The sequence below is a fragment of the Mobula hypostoma genome, chromosome 9 (genome assembly GCF_963921235.1).
Source record: "Mobula hypostoma chromosome 9, sMobHyp1.1, whole genome shotgun sequence".
NCBI lineage: Eukaryota > Metazoa > Chordata > Chondrichthyes > Myliobatiformes > Myliobatidae > Mobula > Mobula hypostoma.
Window position 1 is genome coordinate 151,361,229 of NC_086105.1, and position 23,597 is coordinate 151,384,825.

Below are 23,597 nucleotides of genomic sequence, written 5' to 3' on the forward strand. Positions count from 1 at the left end.
CTTCTCATACGATAACCCTTTCGTTCCCAGAATCATTCTCATGAACTTCCTCTGCACCCTTGCACCCTCTGCAATGCCAGCACATCTTTTCTCAGGAAAGGGGCACAAAACTGCTCACAATACTATAAGTAAGACCTCAGTATAAAGCCTCAGTATTATATCCTTGTTTTCATATTCTAGTCCTCTCGAAATAAGCGCTAACATTGCATTTGCTTTCCTAATTACCGACTCAACCAGCAAATTAACCTTTAGGGAATCCTGCACAAGGACTCCAAGTCCCTTTACACCTTGGATTTTTGAAATTTCTCCCCATTAAGAAAATAATCTATGCATTTATTCCTTCTACCAAAATGCATGACCATACACTTCCCGACAATGTATTCCACTTCCTATTTCTTTGCCCATTCTCCTAATCTGTTCAAGTGCTTCTGCAGCCTCCCTGCTTCCTCAGCATGACTTGCCCCTACACCTGTCTTCATATTGTTCACAAACTTGGCCACAGAGCCAGCAATTTCATCATCCAAATCATTGATATACAACTTAAAATAAAGTGGTCCCAACACCAGCCCCTGTGGAACACCACTAGTCACTGGCAGCCAATCAGAAAAGGCTCCCTTTATTCGCACTCTTTGCCTCTTGCCAATCAGCCAATACTCTATCCATGCTAGTATATTTCCTGTAATCCCATGGGCTCTTGTAAAACAGCCTCATGTGTGGCACCTTGTCAAAGGCCTTCTGAAAATCAAAGTACACAACATCCACCAATTCTCCTTTGTGTATCCTGCTTGTTATTTCCTCAAAGAATTCTAGCAGATTTGTCAGGCAAGATTTTCCCTTAAGAAAACTATGTTGACCTTGGCCTATTTTACTATGTGCCTCCAAGTTCCCCAAAACCTCATCCTTAACAATTGATTCCAACATCTTCCAAACCACCGAGGTTAGACTGACTGACTTATAACTTCTTCTCTTTTGGCTTCCTCCCTTCTTAAAGAGTAGAGTGACATTTGTAATTTTCCAGTTCTCTAGAATCATTGCAGAATCTAGTGATTCTTGAAAGATCATTACTAGTGCCTCCACAATCTCTTCAGCTATCTCTTTCAGAAGCCTGGGATGTACACCATCTTGTCCAGGTGCTTCAACTACCTTCAGACCTTTCAGTTTCCCAAGCACCTTCTCCCTAATATGGCAACGTCATTCACTTCGGCCCTCTGATACTCTTTAACTTCCGGCATACTGTTCGTATCTTCTACAGTGAAGACTGATGCAAAATACTTATTCAGTTCATTCTCCATTTCCTTGTCCCCCATTATCACCTGTCCAGCATCATTTTCCAGCAGTCCAATATCTACTCTCACCTCTCTTTTAATCTTAATGTATCTGAAAAGTCTTTCGGTATCCTCTTTGATATTATTGGCTAGCTTACCATCATAGCTCATCTTTTCCCCCCTTATGGCTTTTTAGTTGCTTTCTGTTGTTTTCTAATAGTTTCCCAATCCTCTAACTTCCACTAATTTTTGCTCTACTATATTCCCACTCTAGCTTTTAAGTTGGCTTTCACTTTCCTTGTCAGCCACTGTTGTGTCATCCTGCCATTAGAATACTTCTTCTTTGGGATGTATTTATCCTGCACCTTCTGAAATATACCCAGAAACTCCAGACATTGTTGCTCTGCCTTTACACCTGCTCATATCCCTTTCAAATCGACTTTGGCCAGCCTCTGTAATTCCCTTTATTCCACTGTAATATTGATACATCTGACATTTAGCTTCTCCCTGTCAAATTGCTGGGTGGATTCTATCATATTATGATGATCACTGTCTCCTAAGGGTTCCTTTACCTTAAGCTCCCTAATCAAATCCAGTTCGCTGTACAACACCTAATCCAGAATAGCTGATCCCCTAGTGGGTTCAACCACAAGCTACTCTAAAAGGTCATCTTGTAGGCATTCTACAAATTCTCTCTGTTGGGATCCAGCACCCACGTGATTTTCCCTATCTATCTGCATATTGATATCCCCCATGACTGTTGTAGTGTTGTCCTTCTGACAAGCTTTTTTCTATCTCCTTTTGTAATTTTTAGCCCACATCAAGATCTTTTTACCCTTATAGTTTCTTAACTCTACCAACAAGGATTCTACACCTTCCAATCCTATGTCATCTCTTTCTATGGATTTGATTTAATTTTTTCACCGACAGAGCCATACTATCTCCTCTACCTACCTGCCTCTCCTTTCGATGCAATGCGTATCCTTGGATTTTATGCTCCTAACTATAATCTTCTTTCAGCAATGACTCTGTGGTGCTCACAAATATCATACCTGCCAATCTCTTAACTGCGCTACAAGATCATCTACTTTATAGTATAGTGTGTGCATTCAAATATAAAACCTTCAGCCTGTGTGTGACACCACCCTTTTTGATTTTTGGCACGCTTTTACATTGTAACTCATCCCACTGACTGAAATTTTGTCCTGTCATCTGCCTGTCCATCCTAACAGTCTCACTACACACCGCCTCTGCTTGTAAACCAACAGCCCTATCATTCCAGTTTCCAAGACCCTCCAAATTAGTTTAAATCCTCTCCAACAGCTCCAGCAAACTTGGTCCACAAGGATATTGATCCCCTTTGGGTTCAAGTGTAACTTGCCCCTTTTGTGCAGGTCATACCTTCCCCAGAAGAGACCCCAATGATCCAGAAATCTGAATCTCTGCCCTCTGCACCAGTTCCTCAGCCATGCATTCATCTGCCAAACGCTCCTACTCTTACCCTTACTGGCACATGGCACAGGCAGCAATCCATATATCTATCCTTAAGGTCCTGTTTTTCAGCTTTCTACCTAGCTCCCTGAATTCTCTCTTCAGGACACCCTCTGTTTTCCTACCCATGTCATTATGTACCGAGACTTATGGCTGCTTACCATCCCCTTTTAGAATGTCATAGACCCAATCCAAAATGTCGCTGACCCTGGCATCTGGGAGGTAACATACCATCTGGGTGTCTCTATCATGTCCACAGAATCTCATGTCTAATCCTCTAACTATGAACTCTTCTGTCACTATTTGAGTCCTCTCCTCCCCCCTTGCCTTCTGAGCCACGATGCCAGGGATCTGGTTGGTGTGGCTTCTCTCCCAGTAGGTCATACCCATCAATGGTTACAAAACAGTATACTTATTATTGAGAGGAATGGCCATAGGGGTATTCTGCACTGGCTGCCCAAATCCCTCCCCTCAGCCACTTGGTTCTTGAACCAATTGGCACAACCCTAATTATTGCAAGCTATAATGACTTTAATCACCTTGCGCTAAGATAGACTTTGTTTTATCTGTCCTAATTGTGCTCTTTCATCTAAAAGTTGTATATACCTTATGTTTGATTAATGTGAATACTGCTTATATGGTGCTATGAGGCTGTGGTACTTCTGCAAGTGAGATTTTCATTACACCTGGGCACACATGCACTTCTGCACAGGACAATAAACCTAACTTTGACTTTGAGATCTTTTAAGTATTTAATTCTTATATTGGAACATATTAAATTCTTATCTTTTAAGGAAATGTGTTGATTATTTCAAGTTCTGTGTCCCGAGCTTCCTGCGTTGGTGTTGTTTGAATAGCACAAGAGGTGTGGACTGTTTCTCCCCTCTCTGCACTTTTGGCCTCATGTTAACATGGTAAATCTTTCTACACAGTGCAGAATCTAACTCAGTGGTTCCACCACAGAAATGGAGATATGCACCAATCGGCAGACTGTTTGTGGTATTTCCGGTAACTTACCGTGGAAAGATTCAATCTTCTTGAAGCTGCACGCACAGCAGTTCTCAAGTTCAAGTTCAAGACCAAGTTTATTACCATTCGACTGTATAAATGAATGCTGCCAAACAAAGCAATGTTCCTCCTGAGCAAGGAAATGTTAACCCTAATGTTAGCAGAGAAGGTTACTTTTTCCACCTTTGTTCAGTTCCTGCTCATAGACTGTTTGTCTCCCTCCCATTGGGGAAGGGGCTATGTAACATTCACACCAGGACTACCAGACTCAAAAACAGTTATTTTCCCCAAGCAATAAGGCTGATCAACACCTCCACCCACTAACCCACCCCTCCACACCTCAAACAATCATTACTTTATCATTTGCTGTCAGAGTCACCCACTGTACAGACACTCCTGTGCTTAGTGTCACTTTATGGACATATAATCAACCTCTGTACAGTATACAGTATAAGCTATCTCATGTGTTTATTATGTTCTATTATTAAATTGATTGTGTTTTTTATCTTTTATGTTTTGTGTGCTGCATCGGATCTGCGTAACAATTATTTCATTTTACTTTACACTTGTGCCCAGGAAATGACATCAGACAATATTAAACCTTGAACACTTCAATATCTCTCTGAAGATAAAAAAGACACACACACACAGACATACGCACAGACAGACACACACATACACATGCACAGACACACACTCGCACACATTCACATACACACACATGCACACACACACACACAAACATGCACACGCAGACACGCACAAACACATGCACACACACACTCACGCACATACACACATGTGCACACACACATGCACACACACACACACATACACAGAGATGCACACACACACACACACACACAGATGCACACACACACGCACACAAACACATGTACACACACACACATGGACACACACACACACAGACACATGCACGCACAGACATACAGACACATGCATGCACAGACGCGCTTGCGTGCACAGACACACACATGCACACGCACACACACATACACTGACACACATGCACACAGACACGCGCACACACAGACACGCACATACATATGCACATACACACAGACACACACACAGACATGCATACGCACGCACACACACGTGCACATACACATACACACACAGACAGACACACACACACCTTACGGTTTCACAAGGCTATCATTTGTTTACTTAATTGTTTTTCAAGGTTCAAAGTAAGTTTATTATTAAAGTTGAAGAGCATTTATTATTAAAGTACTTGTATGTCACCATGTACCACCCTGAGTTTTATTTTCTTGTGCGTATTCACAGTAGAACAAAGAAATACAATAGAATAAATGAAAGAGTACGCACAAAGACTGACAAACAACGAGTGAGCACCAGATAAACTGTGCAAATATATATAGTAAAACTAATGATAATTATTATAAATAAGTAAACAGATAATGCTGAGAGCACGAGTTGTAGAATCCTTGAACGTGAGTCTGTAGGTTGTGGAATCAGTTCAGAGTTGAGGTGAGTGAAGTTATCTGTGTTGGTTTAGGTGCCTGATGGTTGTAGGGTAATAACTGTTCTTGAGCCTGATGCTGTGGGACACAAGGCTTCTGTACCTTCTTCCCGATGGCAGCAGTGAGAAGGGGGGGGTCCTTGATGATGGATGCTGCTTTCCTGTGATGGCTATGTGTGGACCTGTTTGGTAACTTCTGCTGCACCCGATCACTGCAACAGGTGTGGTGGACAGCCCCCACCAGAACACCACATATATTTTTGTCGTGTCCTATTTGTGTCTGTAGTCTGATGATCGCTCTCCACATCCTGTCATCTGTGACACCAACAGGAAGGCAAAAAAACTCAAGCACAGGAAGAGGTGTCACGAATGGAAGGCAAGCATGGTTCTCCCCTCCAGAAGACAATGAATCTCTAACAATTTGCTGGCTTCAAAGGAGCACCTCTGGAACCAGTGGATGTCACGCTGTGCCAAGACAAGTTCTCCAATCATCTAGATTTTAAATGCAGACAGAAGTTATCTGACTGTTGTAATCAGAAGGCTCCTTGCGTAGGTCTGCTTGTGGTTTTCTACTACCTACCAAGAACCTGCAAGTAGTTTCTCTTTGAGCAGTCAATAACATTTGAAAAGGAAACAATCTTAACGGCTAAAAGAAGTTGACTCTTGATTCTTGGGATCCTCAGACAGACTTTCGCTAATCTTTACTTGACTTTTGATCATTCTAAATCTCTCACAATTCATGTGGTAAGTTCTCCTTTAGGTACAGTCTTTTTATAAACAGATTACTAGTTTACACGGAATAATATTGGCAGTATGCTACTTCGATGGTTACAGGACAGGAATCCGTCTGTGTTAGAGGGGTAAGTCTACCATAGGTGCTGGAGGGGTGGGTGTAACTGGGTGCTGGAGGGGTGTGTGAATGTGGGTGCAGGAGGGGTGTGTGTGTAAGTGGGTGCTGGAGGGGTGTGTGAATGTGGGTGCAGGAGAGATGTGTGTAAGAGGGTGTGTGTAGTTGATTATTAAGGGGTGAGTGTACTAAGTGCTTGTACTAGAGTGATCTACATGTTCTGTAACAGAGTGGGCCCCTGTTATACAGCTACTGGCATCGGCTGGTACTCAGTACACTCACTTCTGCCCTTGGTCTGGGTTTGAAACCATCCCTTCCCTTGCTGTCAAAGCTCCATTTGAAATAGTCTTTACAACACCTTTACAACAGTTCCCAAGGTTTCAGATCATAAATGTATCCCTGTCCTAATTTAGCCATACATGTCAATTGCATACTGATATTGTCCGTGTCTCGGGAGTGACCTAATTAACGTGTCAACGATGATTGAAGTTGAGGTTGTAGATGGAAACAATCTGATCTGGTGGTGTAGTGCAAAATATGGGAGTATATTGGAAAATTCGAGCCAGTTTATCGACAGTGTCAAGAGGTACTGCTTCAAATAAAGGGGAGCAGGAATAATGATAATGATAATAATAAGAAGAAGAACTTATTTATAGAGCAGTTTTCATACAAACGATGTTGTTCATAGAATCACAGAACACTACAATGCAGAAACAAACCATTCAACCCATCTAGTCTGTGCCAGACCATTAATCTGTCTAGGTCCATCTACTTGCATCCAGACCATAGTCCTCCCATCCATATACCTATCTAAATTTCTCTTTAAATGTTGAAATCACCGCACATCCACCACTTCCACTGGAAGCTCGTTCCACACTCTCACCACCCTCCGAGTGAAGAAGTTCCCCCCTCATGTTCCTCTTAAACATTTTACCTTACACCCTTAACCCATCACCTCCAGTTAAACTCACCCAATCTCAGTAGAGAAAAACCTGCTTGTTTTTCGGCCTAGGGTAGAAGGAAATGAGTTATTAACTTCAAACTTTCTGCATAATCACTCAAAGTGTTAAACTGCACGTGCATGTAATGAGAGCTGTATAACTCATCTCCTTCTACCTTAGGCCATGCACTTATCAATCACCGTGGACCACTGTGGACCACTTTCTGGAGGTCCAAGACACTGACTTCTACGAAGAAGGGATCCGTTTGCTCCACGGCCGCTGGGCTAAGTGTGTAAATGTAGGAGGGGACTATGTTGAAAAACAAATGTGCTAGATTTTCTAAAATTGACTCCTTCTACCTTAGGCCACGAACATCAATCACACCTCATAGGTTTTAAGTCGAAGTTTAAAAGTGTCAATTGAGTCTGCATCCCTTATAGTTTCAGGCATTGAATTCCACAGTTTAGGAGTGTAGTTCAAAAAAGCTGGCCTGTCAATTCCCTTTTGAGGGAGATTGTTTAAACGTATGAGACCGGTGGAAGAAGACCCAAGGGGTTGAGCAGATTATAAAACAAAAACAATTCTGTGATATATGGAGACCTCTTCTAAAGGAGGGTAGCTGCATTTGCTTCTGCAAAGTCTCAGTGGTAATCCATTTGGAGGGATAGGACATGACAAGAAATTGGCCTCAGTCTAACAAGGAACTGCAGAAGGAACCACAGTATAAGAACAAGGACTGTTAAGCTGGGTTAGGTGAGGCCTCTTCCCCCAGGCTGCGCGACTTTTGAACATCCTGCTACCACCAGTACACATTATTTATTAGTTTTGCTTTTAACTAACATCAAGTGCTCTATAAATAAGTTATTCTTATTGATGACAGTGCAAGTAGCAATAATACTGTTGTATATTTAACTATATGTCATATATGCACTTTATGTCAACTTGTACTGTACTTTGATAGAACACTAAAAAGAATCTATTAATATAATTGTGTCAATATTATTCTATATGCTGGTACGTGATATATGTAGAGTGTTTTACACCTTGGTCCCAGAAGAATGTTGTTTCGTTTAGCTGTGTACCTGTGTACGGTTGAATGATAATAAGAACAGGTGGCAGGAGAGAGCTGGGCAATGAAATCTGTCACAGAAGGCAGCCAGCACTTGGTGGAAGCAATTGTGAAAACCTACAGTAGACAAGGAAGTCACCCCACCACCGTCAAAATCTAAACACTGCTATATAACCGTAGTGTTATTGGGAACAGACAGGCCAAGGAGACAGATCTTTTACTCTCTCAATGTCTTTCTCCTTTTCATCTCCTCTGGGGAAGCTGCAAGAAGAGTGGCGACAGTAGATCAGGAAGGATGGTTCAAGGTTGAAAGCCAGAGTAAATTTATTATCAAAGTACATGCCGTATATATAACCATATATTACCTTGAGACTCATTTGTTACAGCAGTTCACAATAGAATAGAGAAATACAATTGAATCAATAAAAGAACTACACACAGAGACTGACAAACAACCAATGTGCAAAAAGAAGACAAACTGTGCAAATAAACAAACAAACAAAATAACAAATAAATAAATAAATAAATACAGAAAATGTGGGTTGTAGAGTCTCAGAGTGAGTCTGTAGCTTGTAGAATCAGTTGGGAGTTGAAATTGAGTGATGTTATCCATGCTGGTTCAGGAGCCTGATGGTTGAAGAGTAAGTTCCTAAACCCGGTGGTGTGGGGTGTGGGTCCTGAGGCTCCTGTTCCTCCTTCCTGATGGCAGCAGCAAGAAAAGAGCATGGCCTGGATGGTGGGGTTCCTTGATGATGGATACTGCCTTCTTGTGTGCAGTACTCCTTGTAGATGCGTTTAATCGTAGGGAGGGCTTTTCCTGTAATGGACTTTTTACAGCTATTGTGACCAGGATAGTGGCCATTTATTTCTTAAGTTTTCCTAACTCACAAGGTTTAATGTCTGTATCAGCCTCTCTGCACCACTACCGACTGCAGCAAGAAGTAGAGCCTGGGATTGGCTGAGACATAGCTTGCGATGTCTGTAGGGTATGAGTTATTACTCTACAACCATCAGGCTCCTGAACCAGTGTGGATAACTTCACTCACCTCAATACTGAACTCATTCGTAAGGCCAGTGATGTTGTGGGGATGGAACTGGACTCTCTGACGGTGGTGTCTGAAAAGAGGATGCTGTCCAAGTTGCATGCCATCTTGGACAATGTCTCCCATCCACTACATAATGTACTGGGTGGGCACAGGAGTACATTCAGCCAGAGATTCATTACACCGAGATGCAGCACTGAGTGTCATAGGAAGTCATTCCTGCCTGTGGCCATCAAACTTTACAACTCCTCCCTTGGAGGGTCAGACACCCTGAGCCGATAGGCTGGTCCTGGACTTATTTCCTGGCATAATTTACATATTACTATTTAACTATTTATGGTTTTATTACTATTTAATTATTTATGGTGCAACTGTAACGAAAACCAATTTCCCCCGGGATCAATAAAGTATGACTATGACTATTCCACAACCTACAAACTCACTGTCAACGACTCTGCAACTCCTGTTCTCAATGTTATTTATTTATTAATTGTTACCATTTATTTCTTCGCAATCACACAGTTTGTGTTTTTATGTACATTGGTTGTTTGTGTGTCTTTGTGTGTTTATGTGTAGTTTTTCATTGTGTTTCTTTGTCTACTATGAATGCCCACAAGACAATGTATATGTTGACGTGTACATACTTTGATAATAAATTCACTTTGAACTTCCAGTATTACACCTTCATGCTTTACTTTCTGAAGTAGAAGTTCTATATCTAACCCGTGGTATGTTTGCCCAAGGCCTCTGGGAGCGTCTGATGCAATGCTGTAGCAATCAAAGAGCAAACAGGCCATGGAAGTCACTGTATGTTCTGAATTAACAACTAAAAAGACAATTCATGGATGAGGAGGTCTGGTGGCTGATCTGACTGCAGATAATCCGTGCATAATGAACCTGCAGGGTTCTACATCAGTATGCACGCTACAGCACGCGGTGTGGTTTCATGGTTTGGAACCTCGCAGCCTTCAACGTGTCCCTTGCATGTTTGTGTGTTGTCCGAGGTCATCGCAGCGCAATGCTGATAATTAATGACTTGCGTATAACCCCAAATGTGATTGGTGTTTAGTGCAACAATTTTAGCAGGGTTGAAATATTCACAGAGCTGATGATGATTGCGAAAGGAAATTGAATGTAAGGATGAAAAGAGGCAAAGAACCTATGGACAATCTATGGACTCGCTTTTAAGGACTTTACAACTCATTTTGCTTATTTACTTTATTATTATTAGTGTTTGTTCTTTTTTTTTTACACAGTTTGTTATCATTTTCACATTTATTGTGAATGCCAATAAGAAAATTAATCTCAGGGTTGTATATGGTGACATATGTACTTTAATAATAAACTTACTATAAACTTTGAACTTTAGATCGAGTTGACAGTGAGAGATCTTTTCCCAGGTCGGAAATGGCTAATAACATGGGGCATAACTTTAAGGTGACTGGAGAAAAGAATGAGGCGTGGGGGATGTCAGGGTCTGGTTTCTGCACAGAGAGTGGTGGTTGTGTGGAACACATTGCCAAGGGTGGGGGATGTCAGGGTCTGGTTTCCGCACAGGGAGTGGTGGTTGTGTGGAACACATTGCCAGGGGTGGGGGATGTCAGGGTCTGGTTTCTGCACAGGGAGTGGTGAGTGTGTGGAACATACTGCCAGGGGAGGTGGTAGAGGAATACATTAGGGACATTTAAGAGACTCTTAGCTAGGTACATGGATGATAGGAAAATGGAGAGCTATGTGGGAGGGAAGGTTAGATTGGCCTCAGAGTAGGTTAAGAGTGGCTTGTCATATGAAGGGCATTTGATGGCTCTGGGCCTGTATTCACTAGAATTCAGAAGAATGAGAGGTGACCTCATTGAAACCTATGGAATGGTGAAAGGCCTTGATAGAGTGGATGTGGTGAGGATGTTTTCTGTGATGGAGAGTCTAAGACCAGAGAACACAGCCTCAGAATTGAGGGGGCGTCATTTTAGAATGGAGATGAGGAGTAATTTCTTTAGCCAGAGAGTGGTGAATCTATGAAATTCTTTGCTACAGGCACCTGTGGAGGCCAAGTCATCATGTATATTTAAGGCAGATGTTGATAGATTCTTGACTGGTCAGGGCATGAAGGGATACGGGGAGAAGGCAGGAGATTGGGGCTGAGAGGAAAATTGGATCAGCCATAATGACAGGTGGAGCAGACACGATGGGCCAAATAGCCTCCTTCTGACCCTATAAGACCTATGGTCTAAAAGGTTGGTACAACATTGTGGGCTGAAGCGCCTATTCTGTGCTGTACTTTCGCTGTTCTATACATTAAGAATATTTGTTAGCTTGAGAACTTATGTAGTTCTGTGTTGGTGTAGATTTGTCACTTTTTCTTAATGTCAATGAAATGTAAGATTTTGGAAATAAGGGAAGGGGTAGTTAGCAATGTTGCCACACAGTTCTAGAGGCCTGGATTCAGTCCTGACCTCTGTTGCTTCCTTTATGAAGACTGTACCTTCTACCTGTGACCCACACCTCAAAGACTTCCGATTGTGGAGCAAAAAAAAAATCACTTGCTGGAGGAACTCAGCAGGTTAAACAGCATCTGTGTAGACAGAGGAGCCACCAATGTCTCAGGCCAGCACCCTGCTGGGTTCCTCTTGCAGCTTGCTTTGTTCTTTTGATTGGGGTGTGTGGCTGAAAGCTTGGTGGGGAACTGATGAGCGTGTGTAAGAGGAAAGTTGGGTTAGTACAGGTGGGAGCCTGGTGGTGGGCGCAGGATGGTCTACAGGGCCTGTTTCAGACTCGCATATTCTTGCTTATAAGTCCCTATTTGAACCCCCGGGTGGATTTCCACCTTTACCACAGCATCAAAGGAGTCTCATTCATTTCTCCAAAACTATGCTGATTTTCAAGTTGAAGTGTAATTGTCATTCAACCGCACATGAATATGCATGAATGCAGCCAAGTGAAGCAGCCTTCCTCTGGGGCCAAGGTGCAAAGCACAGGGCCCACAGTCACGCACAGCAACGGCACGTTATGTGGTTTGAACTCCACATGTTCCCTAGGCTCTTCACTGTTTCCAGAAGGTTTATGGTGTATTTTTCTGTGAAGCCAGGCACGAGATAGTAAACCTAAGTCGAATTTGTTGTCATATGCACAGGTGCAGTGAAAAACTTACTTCTTGCAGCATAATAGGCACATAACATCAGATAAATAGCATTCACAAGAATAATATAAATGAAACAAAATTGTACACAATGTTTACGTGAAAGAATACAAGTAGACCAAAGAAAAACTCTATTTTAGTGTAAAGTGATCAAATTGCTCATTGTTTTGACAATAGACAATAGACAATAGATAACAAGTGCAGGAGTAGGCCATTCAGCCCTTCGAGCCAGCACTGCCATTAACTGTGATCATGGCTGATCATCCACAATCAGTATCCAGTTGCTCCCTTATCCCCATAACCTTTGATTCCGCTATCTTTAAGAGCTCTATCCATCTCTGTTTTGAAAGCATCCAGAGACTTGGCCTCCACTGCCTTCTGGGACAGAGCATTCCATATATCCACCACTCTCTGAGTGAAAAAGTTTTTCCTCAACTCCGTTCTAAATGGCCTACCCCTTATTCTTAAACTGTGGCCTCTGATTCTGGACTCACCTATCAGCGGGAACATGCTTCCTGCCTCCAGCGTGTCCAATCCCTTAATAATATGTTTCAGTAAGATCCCCTCTCATCCTTCTAAATTCCAGTGTATACAAGCCCAGTTGCTCCAATCTTTCAACATATGATAGTCCCGTCATCCCAGGAATTAACCTTGTGAACCTATACTGCACTCCCTCAATAGCTAGAATGTCCTTCCTCAAATCTGGAGACCAAAACTGCACACAGTACTCCAGGTGTGGTCTCACCAGGGCCCTGTACAGCTGCAGAAGGACCCCTTTGCTCTTATACTCAATTCCTCTTGTTATGAAGGCCAGCATGCCATTAGCTTTCTTCACTGCCTGCTGTACCTGCATGCTTGCTTTCAGTGACTGATGTACAAGAACACCTAGATCTCGTTGTACTTCCCCTTTTCCTAACTTGACTCCATTTAGATAATAATCCGCCTTCCTGTTCTTACCACCAAAGTGGATAACCTCACATTTTATCCACATTAAACTGCATCTGCCATGCATCTGCCCACTCACCCAGCCTGTCCAAGTCACTCTGCATTCTCATAACATCCCCCTCACATTTCACACTGCCACCCAGCTTTGTGTCATCTGCAAATTTGCTAATGTTACTTTTAATCCCTTCATCTAAATCATTAATGTATATTGTAAACAGCTGCGGTCCCAGCACTGAACCCTGCAGTACCCCACTGGTCACCTGCCATTCCGAAAGGGACCCGTTAATCGCTACTCTCTGTTTTCTGTCAGCCAGCCAATTTTCAATCCATGTCAGTACTCTGTCCCCAATACCATGTGCCCTAATTTTGCTCACTAATCTCCTATGTGGGACTTTATCAAAGGCTTTCTGAAAGTCCAGGTACACTACATCCACCAGCTCTCCCTTGTCCATTTTCATAGTTACATCCTCAAAAAATTCCAGAAGATTAGTCAAGTACGATTTCCCCTTTGTAAATCTATGCTGACTCGGACCTATCCTGTTACTGCTATCCAAATTTGCTAGGATTTTGCCTGTTGGTTCAACAACCAAATGGTTGAAGGGAAGTAGCTGTTCCTGAACCCTGGTGTGGGACTTCCGGCTTCTGTAGCTCCTGCCCAATGGTATTAAAAAACATGTGTTTCATTTCTTTTCCATTTCCTTATTCCCCAATCCATAAGGGATGTTTGATAGCTCTGGGCCTGTACTTGCTGGAGCTCAGAAGAATGAGGGGGAATCTCGTCAAAATCTATTGAATATTGAAAAGCCTAGATAGAGTGAAGGTGAAGAGGTTGTTTCCTATAGTGGGGGAGTCTAGGACCAGAAGGCACAGCCTCAGAATAGAGGGTCACTCATTTAGAACAGAGATGAGGAGGAATTTCTTTAGCCATAGGGTGGTGAATCTGTGGAATTCACTACCTCAGACAGCTGTGGAGGTCAAGTCATTGAGTACATTTAAAGCGGAGGTTGATAGTTTCTTAATTAGTAAGGGTGTCAAAGGTTATGGGGTGAAGACAGGAAAATGGGGTTGAGAGAGATAATAAATAGGAACAGGTTGTTTTCTGGCAGAGATGTACTTAGTAAGTGAGAGGCCTTCAAAAGTGAAATTTTGGGAGTACAGAGTTTGTAAATTCTTGTCAGAATAAAAGGCTAGGATAATAGGTTTAGGGAATCTTGGTTTTCGAGAGATATTGAAAAAAAGAAAAAGAAGGAGGTTTAAGGCAGGCATATCAGGCAGGAACAAATGAGGGGCATATGGAGTACAAGAAATGCAAGAGAATACTTAAGGAAATTAGAAGGGATAAAAGAAGACATGAAGTTGCTCTAGCAGTCAAGGTGAAAAAGAATTCTAAAGGATTCTCTATGTAATATTTATTTATTTATTAAGAGCAAACGGATAGTAAGGGACAAAATTGGTCCTCTAGAAGATCATAGTGGTAATCTAGGTGTGGAGCCAAAAGTGATGGGGGAGATTGTAAATAAATTTTTGCATCTGTATTTACTTGGGAGATGGACATAGAGTCTATAGATGTGAGGAGGAGGCATTTGCTGTCTTGAGCCAAATGAGAGCGGATAAATCCCCAGGGCCTGACAGTGCATTCCTCGGGACCCTGTGGAAGGCATGCAGAAATTTCAGGGGCTCGAGCAGAGATACTTAAAACATCCTTAGCGACGGGTGAGGTGCTGGAGAACTGGAGAATAGCTAATATTGTTCCTTTGTAGAAGGGCACTAGGAATAAGCCAGGAAATTATAGGCCAGTGAGCTTGACATTGGTAGTGGGAAAGTTATTGGAGGGTATTCTAAGGGACTGGATATACAAGTATTTAGATAGACAGGGAATGATAAGTCATAGTCAGTACAACCTTGTGCATGGTAAGTCGTGTCTAACCAATCTGATAGAGTTTTTCGAGGAAGTTACCAGGAAAATTGATGAAGCAAGGCAGTGGATGTTGTCTACATGGATATAAGCAAGGCATTTGACAAGGTCACGCATGAGAGGCTGGTCAAGAAAGTTCGGTTACTTGGCATTCAAGATGAGGTAGTAAACTGGATTAAGCATTGTCTTCGTAGAAAAAGCCAGAGTGTGTTTGTTGATGGTTGCCTCTCTGACTGGAGGCCTGTGACTAGTGGTGTGCCACAGGGATTGTTGCTGCGTTTGCTGTTGTTTGTTATGCATATCAATATTTTGAATGATAATGGGTAAACTGGATCAGCAAATTTGCGGATGACACCAAGACTAGGAGCGAGGAAGACTAGCAAATCGTGCAGTAGGATCTAGACCAGCCGATGAAATAGGCTGAAAAATAGCAGATGGAATTCAATGCAGATAAATGTGAGGTGTTGCACTTCAGGAGGACCGACCAGGGTAGGACTTGCATGATGAGTGATAGGGCACTGAGGAGTGCATTTGAACAGAGAAATATGGAATATAGATCTATAATTCATTTAAAGTGGTGTCACAGCTAGATAGAGTCATAAATCTGAAAGGTCTGAAGGTAGATAAGTCACCTGGACCAGATGATATATATGCTAAGATTCTGAAAGATATGGCTGAAGAGATTGTGGAGGCATTAGTAATGATCTTTCAAACTCAATAGATTCTGGCATGGTTCTGGAGGACTGGAAAATTGCAAATGTCACTCCAATTTTCAAGAGGGGAGAGAGGCAGAAGAAAGAAAATTAAAGGCCAGTTAGTCTGACCTCAGTGGTTGGGAAGATGTTGGTATTGATTGTTAAGGACGTGGTTTCGGGGTACTAAGAAGCACATGATAAATTAAGCTGCAGTCACAAACTCAAAAAAAATCTGCTGATGCTGGAAATCCAAAGCAACATATACAAAATGCTGGAGGAACTCAGCAGGCCAGCCAGCATCTATGGAAAAGAATTAACAGTCGATGTTTCGGGCTGAGACCCTTCATCAGAGAGCTTTTGGCACATTGGCGTTCACAAATCAATGTATTGAGTATAGGAGATAAGACATTGGTGAGGCCTAATTTGAAGCAATATGTCTGGTTTTAGTCACTTACAGAAAAAATGTAAATGAGATTGAAAGAGTGCAGTGAAAAGTTACAAGGCGTTGCTGGGACTTGAGGGTCTGAATTATAGAGAAAGGTTGAATAGGTTATGTTGTGTGTTTAATATTTTAGTAATATTTGAGTAATAGTCATAGTCATACTTTATTGATCCCGAGGGAAATTGATTTTCTTTACAGTTGCCCCAAACAAGACCAAGAGTATAATATTGTAAGTATATCATATAATTAAGCATCCTTTGGTGATTATATAATTCATTATAGGTTATTTGTAAAAGTACACAAATGGCATACGTTATTGCGCCACCACATCATATGTACATGCCTTGCTTAAAGTAAAAATGAAGTTAGACATATTACTCCCACCTATGTTTTTATTTTAATTTGTTGTATCCTTTGGAGCTATAAAACGTAACACTGGCAAACAAGGAGGTTTTAAATGGACCCGAGACAACTACCTACCTTGTGAATTGCAGCAAGACATTCCAGTTTAAGAAAATGTGCAGCAAGATGTTTGAGTTAAAAAGAATAGCTCGCTGAGACATTCGAATTAAAAAATCACAGCATGTGTTCTTCGGACAGTGGATAGAGGGGAACAGATGGACATTATTTACTTGGATTTCCAGAAGGCATTTGATAAGGTGCCACATAAAAGACATCCATTAGATAAGGATGCATAGAGTTTGGGGGTGATGTATTAGCATGGATAGAGGATTGATTAACTGATAGAAAGCAGAGAGTTGGGACACATGGGTGTTACTCTGGCTGACAATCAGTGGTGAGTGGTGTGCCGCGGGATCGGTGCTGGGCCTGCAACTGTTCACGGTATACGTTAATGATCTGGCAGAGGGGGCCGAGTATAGTGTATCCAAGTTTGGTCTTGACACTAAATTGAGTGGAAAAGCAAATTGTGCAGTAGATATGGAGAGACTGCAGAGATATAGCTAGGTTAAGTGAGAGGGCAAGGGTCTGGCAGATGGAGTACAATGTTGGTAAATGCGAGGTCATCCATTTTGGAGGGGAAAATGAAAGAGCAGATTATTATTTAAATGGTAAAAAATTACAGCATGCTGCTGTGCAGAGGGACTTGGGAGTGCCTGTGTATGAATCACAAAAGGTTGGTTTGCAGGTGCAGCAGGCTGTCAAGAAGGCAAATGGAATGTTAGCCTTCATTGCTAGATGGATTGAATTTAAGATCAGGGAGGTTATGCTGCAACTGTACAGGGTACTGGTGAGGTTGCACCTGGAGTACTGCGTACAGTTCTGATCTCCTTACTTGAAGAATTATATACTGGCTTTGGAGGCAGTGCAGAGGAGTTTCACCAGGTTGATTCCAGAGATGAGGGGGTTAGACTATGAGGAGAGATTGAGTTGCCTGGGACTGTACTCACTGGAATTCAGAAGAATGAGACGAGATCTTAGAAACATATAAAGTTATGAAAGGGATAGATGAGAGAGAGGCAGGAAACTTGTTTTGACTGGTAGGTGAGACTAGAACTAGGGGACATAGCCTCAAAATTTGGGGGAGTAGATTTGGGATGGAGATGAGGAGGAACTGTTTTTCCCCAAAGACTGGTGAACCTATGGATTTCTCTGTCCAATGAAGCGGTGGAGGCTACCTCAGTAAATATATTTAAGACAGGGTTGGATAGATTTTTGCATAGTAGGGGAATTAAGAGTAATGGGGAAAAGGCAGATAGGTGGAGATGAGTCCATGGCCAGATCAGCCATGATCTTATTGAATGGTGGAGCAGGCTCGACAGGCCAGATGGCCTACTCCAGCTCCTACTTTTTATGTTCTTATGGAAGGGAAGAGATGTTCCAGTTAAAAAAAGGCAGAAATGGACAAATTCATGGGTTCATAAACAGTGAGTACAGTTATATTGATAATAATCATAAATTTTAAAACGTTGAAATGGCTGGCCAAGAAAGATAGATGTGTACGATTGCACAGAAGATAACCAACTGCTGTGTATGGAATGAATTGAGTGGTATTTTAAAGCAAATGAAATGGCCAATGAGAAGCGAGTACTGAATGCATTGGGTTTAAAGGCATACAGTTTGCTTAGGAGTTTGACTGGTTCGACCAAACCAGACGAAATAAGCTTTGCTGATGATATTGTAAGAACATTTAAAAACATTGTTCATTGCAGAGCTCTTTAGGTTTCATAAGTAAAATCAAAAGGAAGGGGGGTTCATTTCAGCGTACATGACTGAATTGAAGAAGTTGTCTGAACATTGTCAGTTTGGTAATGGGTTTAACAATGCACTGAGAGATTGTTTAATTTGTGGAATCTTACAAGAAAGCATTCAAAAATAGCTCCGAACTGAAGCATAACCTGCACATAAAAGAGCAGTTGAAATAGCTGTATCAATGGAAACAGCAGACAGAGACATAACTGAGTTGCAGTCAGGAATGAAAGTGAGTGTGAACAAATTTGCAATTTGCAAACAGAAAGTGGCTTGCTGAACAAATTGTGTTACCATTAAGGCAGGGACTCTCATGCACCAAACCAATGCAGGTTTAAAGGCGAAACTTGCAGAAAATGCAACAAAGTAGGACACATACAAAGAGCATGTCAGGCAGACAAAAATAAATGGGCTGCACGGAGAAGAGAAAGAGATAAAAAGTCAAGTTGCATTTTCAAAAAGAGCACTAATCTGTGTGTTGCTGATGAAAAATCTGATAATGATGAGAGTTTTGCAGAACTGGGTAGCCTTGCGAGTTAGACTGTGGACATTAAGAATAGATAAGCAATTTGACTTACACCAGAAGTGAACAGCAAATTAATTAAAATGGAATTGGACACTGTCTCAGTTGTTTCAGACATTCCACAAAATGAGTATGAATGCCATTTCAAAGACACTGAACTGAAGCCTACAGATATCTATCTAAGAACTTATACTGGAAAACAGATAACTCCTGATGGAAAGACAGCCGTAACAGTGAAATACAACAACCAACGAGCCACATTGGGCTTGTATGTGGTAAAACCAGGAGGGCCAGCATTGTAGGGACATGAGTGGCTGACACAACTATAACTGAATTGGAGATCACCCACCATTTACATGACACATCCCCTGCAACAGAGTCAACTGAAAGTGAATTAAGAAAGGCACTGGATGATGCCACAGCAGTGATCAAGGATGGCATTGCAAAACTCAAACATATCAAGGGTAAAATAGTGTTAAATGAAAATGTCACATCTGGTTCCTTATACCATCCATGATAAAGGAGACAGTGAGCTAGATCACATGGAAGCTGAAGGAATTCTTTCCAAGGTTGAGTGGAGTCCATGGGCAATGGTAGTAGCCCCAGGAGACAAAGGAATGGATGTGTCAGGATCTGTGGTGACTTTAAGGTCACAATCAACCCAGTACTGAAAGTAGATCAATAGCTTCTGCCCAGGGTAGAGGATATCTTTTTAAACCTTTCTGGAGGAAAACACTTCAGCAAAGTGGGCTTAGCTGAGGCCTACCTATAGATGGAGAAGGAAGAAGAGTCTAAAATGTTTCTCACCATAAACACTGAGAAAGGGCTTCTTTGCTATAATAGGCTTATTGTCAGAGTAGCACCTGCACCTGCATACTGGCAGAAAGCTACGGACCAGGTTGCCCAGGTACTCAGTGTTATGGAGACATCATTGTTACTGGCAAGGATGACAAGAAACATCTCCAAAATCTCAAAACAGTGTTAAAAAGATTAAAAGATTATGGGTTCAGCATGATGCAACAAGTGTGAATTCTTTAAACGAAGCAACACCTACCGTGGTCGCACCATTGATGCTCGAGTATTTCAACAAGTGTGCTGAGAAAATTCAAGCAGTGGTGGATGCCCCAAGGCCAAAGGACAAGTCTCATTTGTGGTCCTTTCTAGGATTTGTCAATTACTACAACAGGTTCCTGCCAAACCTGGCTGCTGTGCTCCACCCCTTCAATTTACTACTATGGATAGGGAGGAAATGGCAATGGACAAAGCAGCATGAGGTGGCTTTCAAAAGGTAAAGGAAATGGTGACGTCAGACACTGCACTCAAACATTATAATGCACATTATCCAGTGAAGCTGGCTTCTGACGCCTTGATTTATGGTCTCGGTGCAGTGTTGTCACATGTTATGAGTGATGGAAGTGAATGCCCCATTGCCTTTCCATCACCTTCCCTGACCGTTGCAAAGAAAAAATTACACACAGATTGACAGAGAGGCCTTGATTCTGGCTTGGGGTGTAAAACCTTTCAACCAGTAATTGTACGGGAGAGAGTTTACCCTCATTACTGATCATCAATTACCAGCGTCCATTTTCAATCCGCAGAAAAATGCATTGCTAACAGCAGCAACGTAAGTTCTCTTTTTCTTGGAGGACACAATTACAAGATTGAATTCAAGAGGACAACTAATCATGGAAATGCTGATGGATTGTTCCGCTTTCTCTTGGAAATGGAAATAACTGAAAAATGTACAAAAGAGGCCACTGCTCTTGATGTATTCTCCCTATCACAAATCGAATGTCTTCCTTTTACGGTAAAGATGATCCGAAGGGAAACCAGGAGAGACCCAACACTGTCGCAGGTCTACATGGAATGTGCAGCAGAAATTCCAGATCCCCCATTGCTACCCGTGTCAGGATAAACTTGCCCTTGACCGGAGTTGCCTTATGTGGGGATTGACAGATGTTGTACTATCCAAGCTAAGAGCTAAAATGTTGAAGGAGCTACATGCCAGTCATTTAGGTAAGGCCAAATTGAAAGAGTTGGCTCGAAGTTTTGTCTGGTGACCTGGGTGGATCAGCAAGTCGAGCAACTTGCCACGCAGTGTTTGGGATGTCAAGCCGTCCAGAAGAAAGGTGCCCAGAGCTGTCAGAACCAGAGGCAACTCCTGTAACCTTCACAGAGGAGGCTCCAGAACCTGCGATTGTTTCGCAGCCTCCTGTATAGAAGTTGCAATGCGTTCTATATTGAATTAGAGCTTTTGGCTAAAGCAGGGAGAAATGTTGAGTATTTAATATTTCAGTAATATTTGAGTAATAGTGTAAATAAATTGCTTCATTGATACTTCTTTGTTGTTTACATAATTCATTATGGGTGATATGTATAAGTACATGAATGGCATCCGCTAATTTGCGCGCGCCTTGCTTAAAGTAAGAATGAAGTTAGACATGTTATTCCCAGCTCTGTTTTTATTTCAATTAGCTTTGTGTTTAGGAGCTACAACGCAGTACAGGTTAGAACTTTATTCTCTAGAACGTAGAAGACTGAGAGAAGAGTTGATAGAGGTATAAAAAAATGTATGAGGGTCATAGATAGGCTTCTTCCAATGAGGTTGGGTGAGACTCCAACTAGAGGTCATGTATTACGGTGAAAAGTGAAATGTTTAGGGGAGCATGAGGGGGAACGTTGACTCAGAGGGTGGAGAGAGCGTGGAACGAGCTGCCAGTGCAAGTGGTGGGTGCTGGGTCAATTTCAACATTTGAGAGAAATTTGGATAGGTACATGGATGGGAGGGGTGTGAGGGCTGTGGTCGGGATGTTGGTTGATGAGACTAGGCTGATTAATGGTACAGCATGTACTAGATGGGCCAAAGGACCTGTTTCTGTATTCTTTGACTATGACTAAATCAGCCATAATGGAATGTCAACAGCTGATTCAGTGGGCCAAATGGCCTAATTCTGCTCCCATGTGTGTGAACTTCTTCTATTGAGGTGATGTAGAGCTCTAGTCTGACCACACCTGAAGTATTGTGTACTATTGTGGTCTCCTTACCTGAGAATGAGAAACTACAACACTGAAATAGAGTTCTTAAGAGATGTAGAGTGGGAGGAAGTGTAAATAAGGTAGCTGTGGGAATCTGAGAATTTGTAAAAAAGAGAAAGGGATTAAGCTCAAGTTTGATGGTCATTCATCCTCACCCATGAATTCAGCCAAACGAGAAAACATTCCTCTGGAGCCAAGGTGCAAAACACAATACCAACAGTCACACACAGCACATTGCACATATAGCTGTGATGGCAGAAAAACATACAGTCTCAAAAATTAGCCCGAGTTCCTGTGTGCATGCTATATAGATTGATGGTGCATGGGATATCATCCCGGAGCTATGTTTCTGCAAAAGCAAGCAGTTTCTCACCACACGCTAGTGCAGCTGCAGATGAATGCAATCTAGCTCGTCTTCCACCAAGCAGACTCTGACAGGAGAGCCTGCGGGCAGGGGCCAGCTCCCAGCTCAGCACAGAACTCCAGCAGGCCTGCTGTCCCACATCGCTTTCGGTGCCTCCTCCCCAGGCTGACTGCAACAGGTGACGTCATGCTATGAAGGCCTGGACCATTCAACAACTGAGGCCACCCAGCCCCCCACCCCCCCATCAGTCTCACCAATGAACCACTAGACTGGGCTTGCAGTATTCTACATTAGCAAAGTCCAACAGCGTACTGGGGGTCACAAGAGAAACGTCCAAGACAATCCTTTGCACTGTTTGTTGGACTGCACACTTGCACAGCAGCAGGTGACAATGTGGTACACAACAAGTCCAGCTCCATTGCTATCCAGCAACTTGCTCGTGGGGTAGACCTATTATGTTCTTAATATCCAGCAGTGTTTTGTGATCATAAAAATACATAAAGGATGAACAATTACACAATTGGTTGAACCCAGAGAGGCCACAGCGACTGAGCACATTGCCATCTTCTTAGGCATCCGTTAGTTTCCAGGGCACAGGCCTGGGCAAGGCTGTATGGAAGACTGGCAGTTGCCCAACTGCAAGTCTTCCCTCTCCATGCCACCGATGTTGTCCAAGGGAAGGGCACTAGGGCCGATACAGCTTGGCACCAGTGTCGTCGCAGAGCAATGTGTGGTTAAGTGCCTTGCTCAAGGACACAACACGCTGCCTCGGCTGAGGCTTGAACTAGCGACCTTCAGATCACTAGACCGACGCCTTAACCACTTGGCTATGCACCAACTGCCATCTTAGTGGAAGAATAATCTCCCCAGTGATGATGTGGTAGAGAGAATCAAGTCCTGACTAGTTCTAAGGTTGCAAAACCATGAATTACTGAACACTACTATGCAGTCGGGTGCCGGACGCTTGGAGAGATTAGGTGGGGGACGAGCGCCCGGCGCTCAGCTGGGGGCCGTGGTCAAATGGTCAGCGACTTGGGCCGGCTCCCCCACCGGACTTAGTCTGGTGAGGAGAGTTTGAGGACACCCAGCAGGACTAAAAAAAAACAAGACCTGACAAAGGGCGGATGAGCTCCTTGTGAGCCAATGGCCATCTTCCGTGGAA

General features: G+C 42.6%; 1 protein-coding gene across 3 annotated transcripts in view; it reads left to right on the top strand.

Annotated features, from left to right (window-relative positions):
- Positions 1-23,597, top strand: part of nlrc3 (NLR family, CARD domain containing 3) — a 109,416-nt gene that overhangs the window by 18,145 nt on the left and 67,674 nt on the right. For 2 of the 3 annotated variants that reach the window (XM_063059491.1, XM_063059494.1), the window contains exon 1: positions 5,642-6,015. The gene's annotated coding sequence lies outside the window, so the exon portion shown is untranslated. Of the gene's footprint in view, positions 1-5,641; positions 6,016-16,502; positions 16,534-23,597 lie in introns of those variants that run through there. The other variant, XM_063059492.1, reaches the window with a different exon arrangement.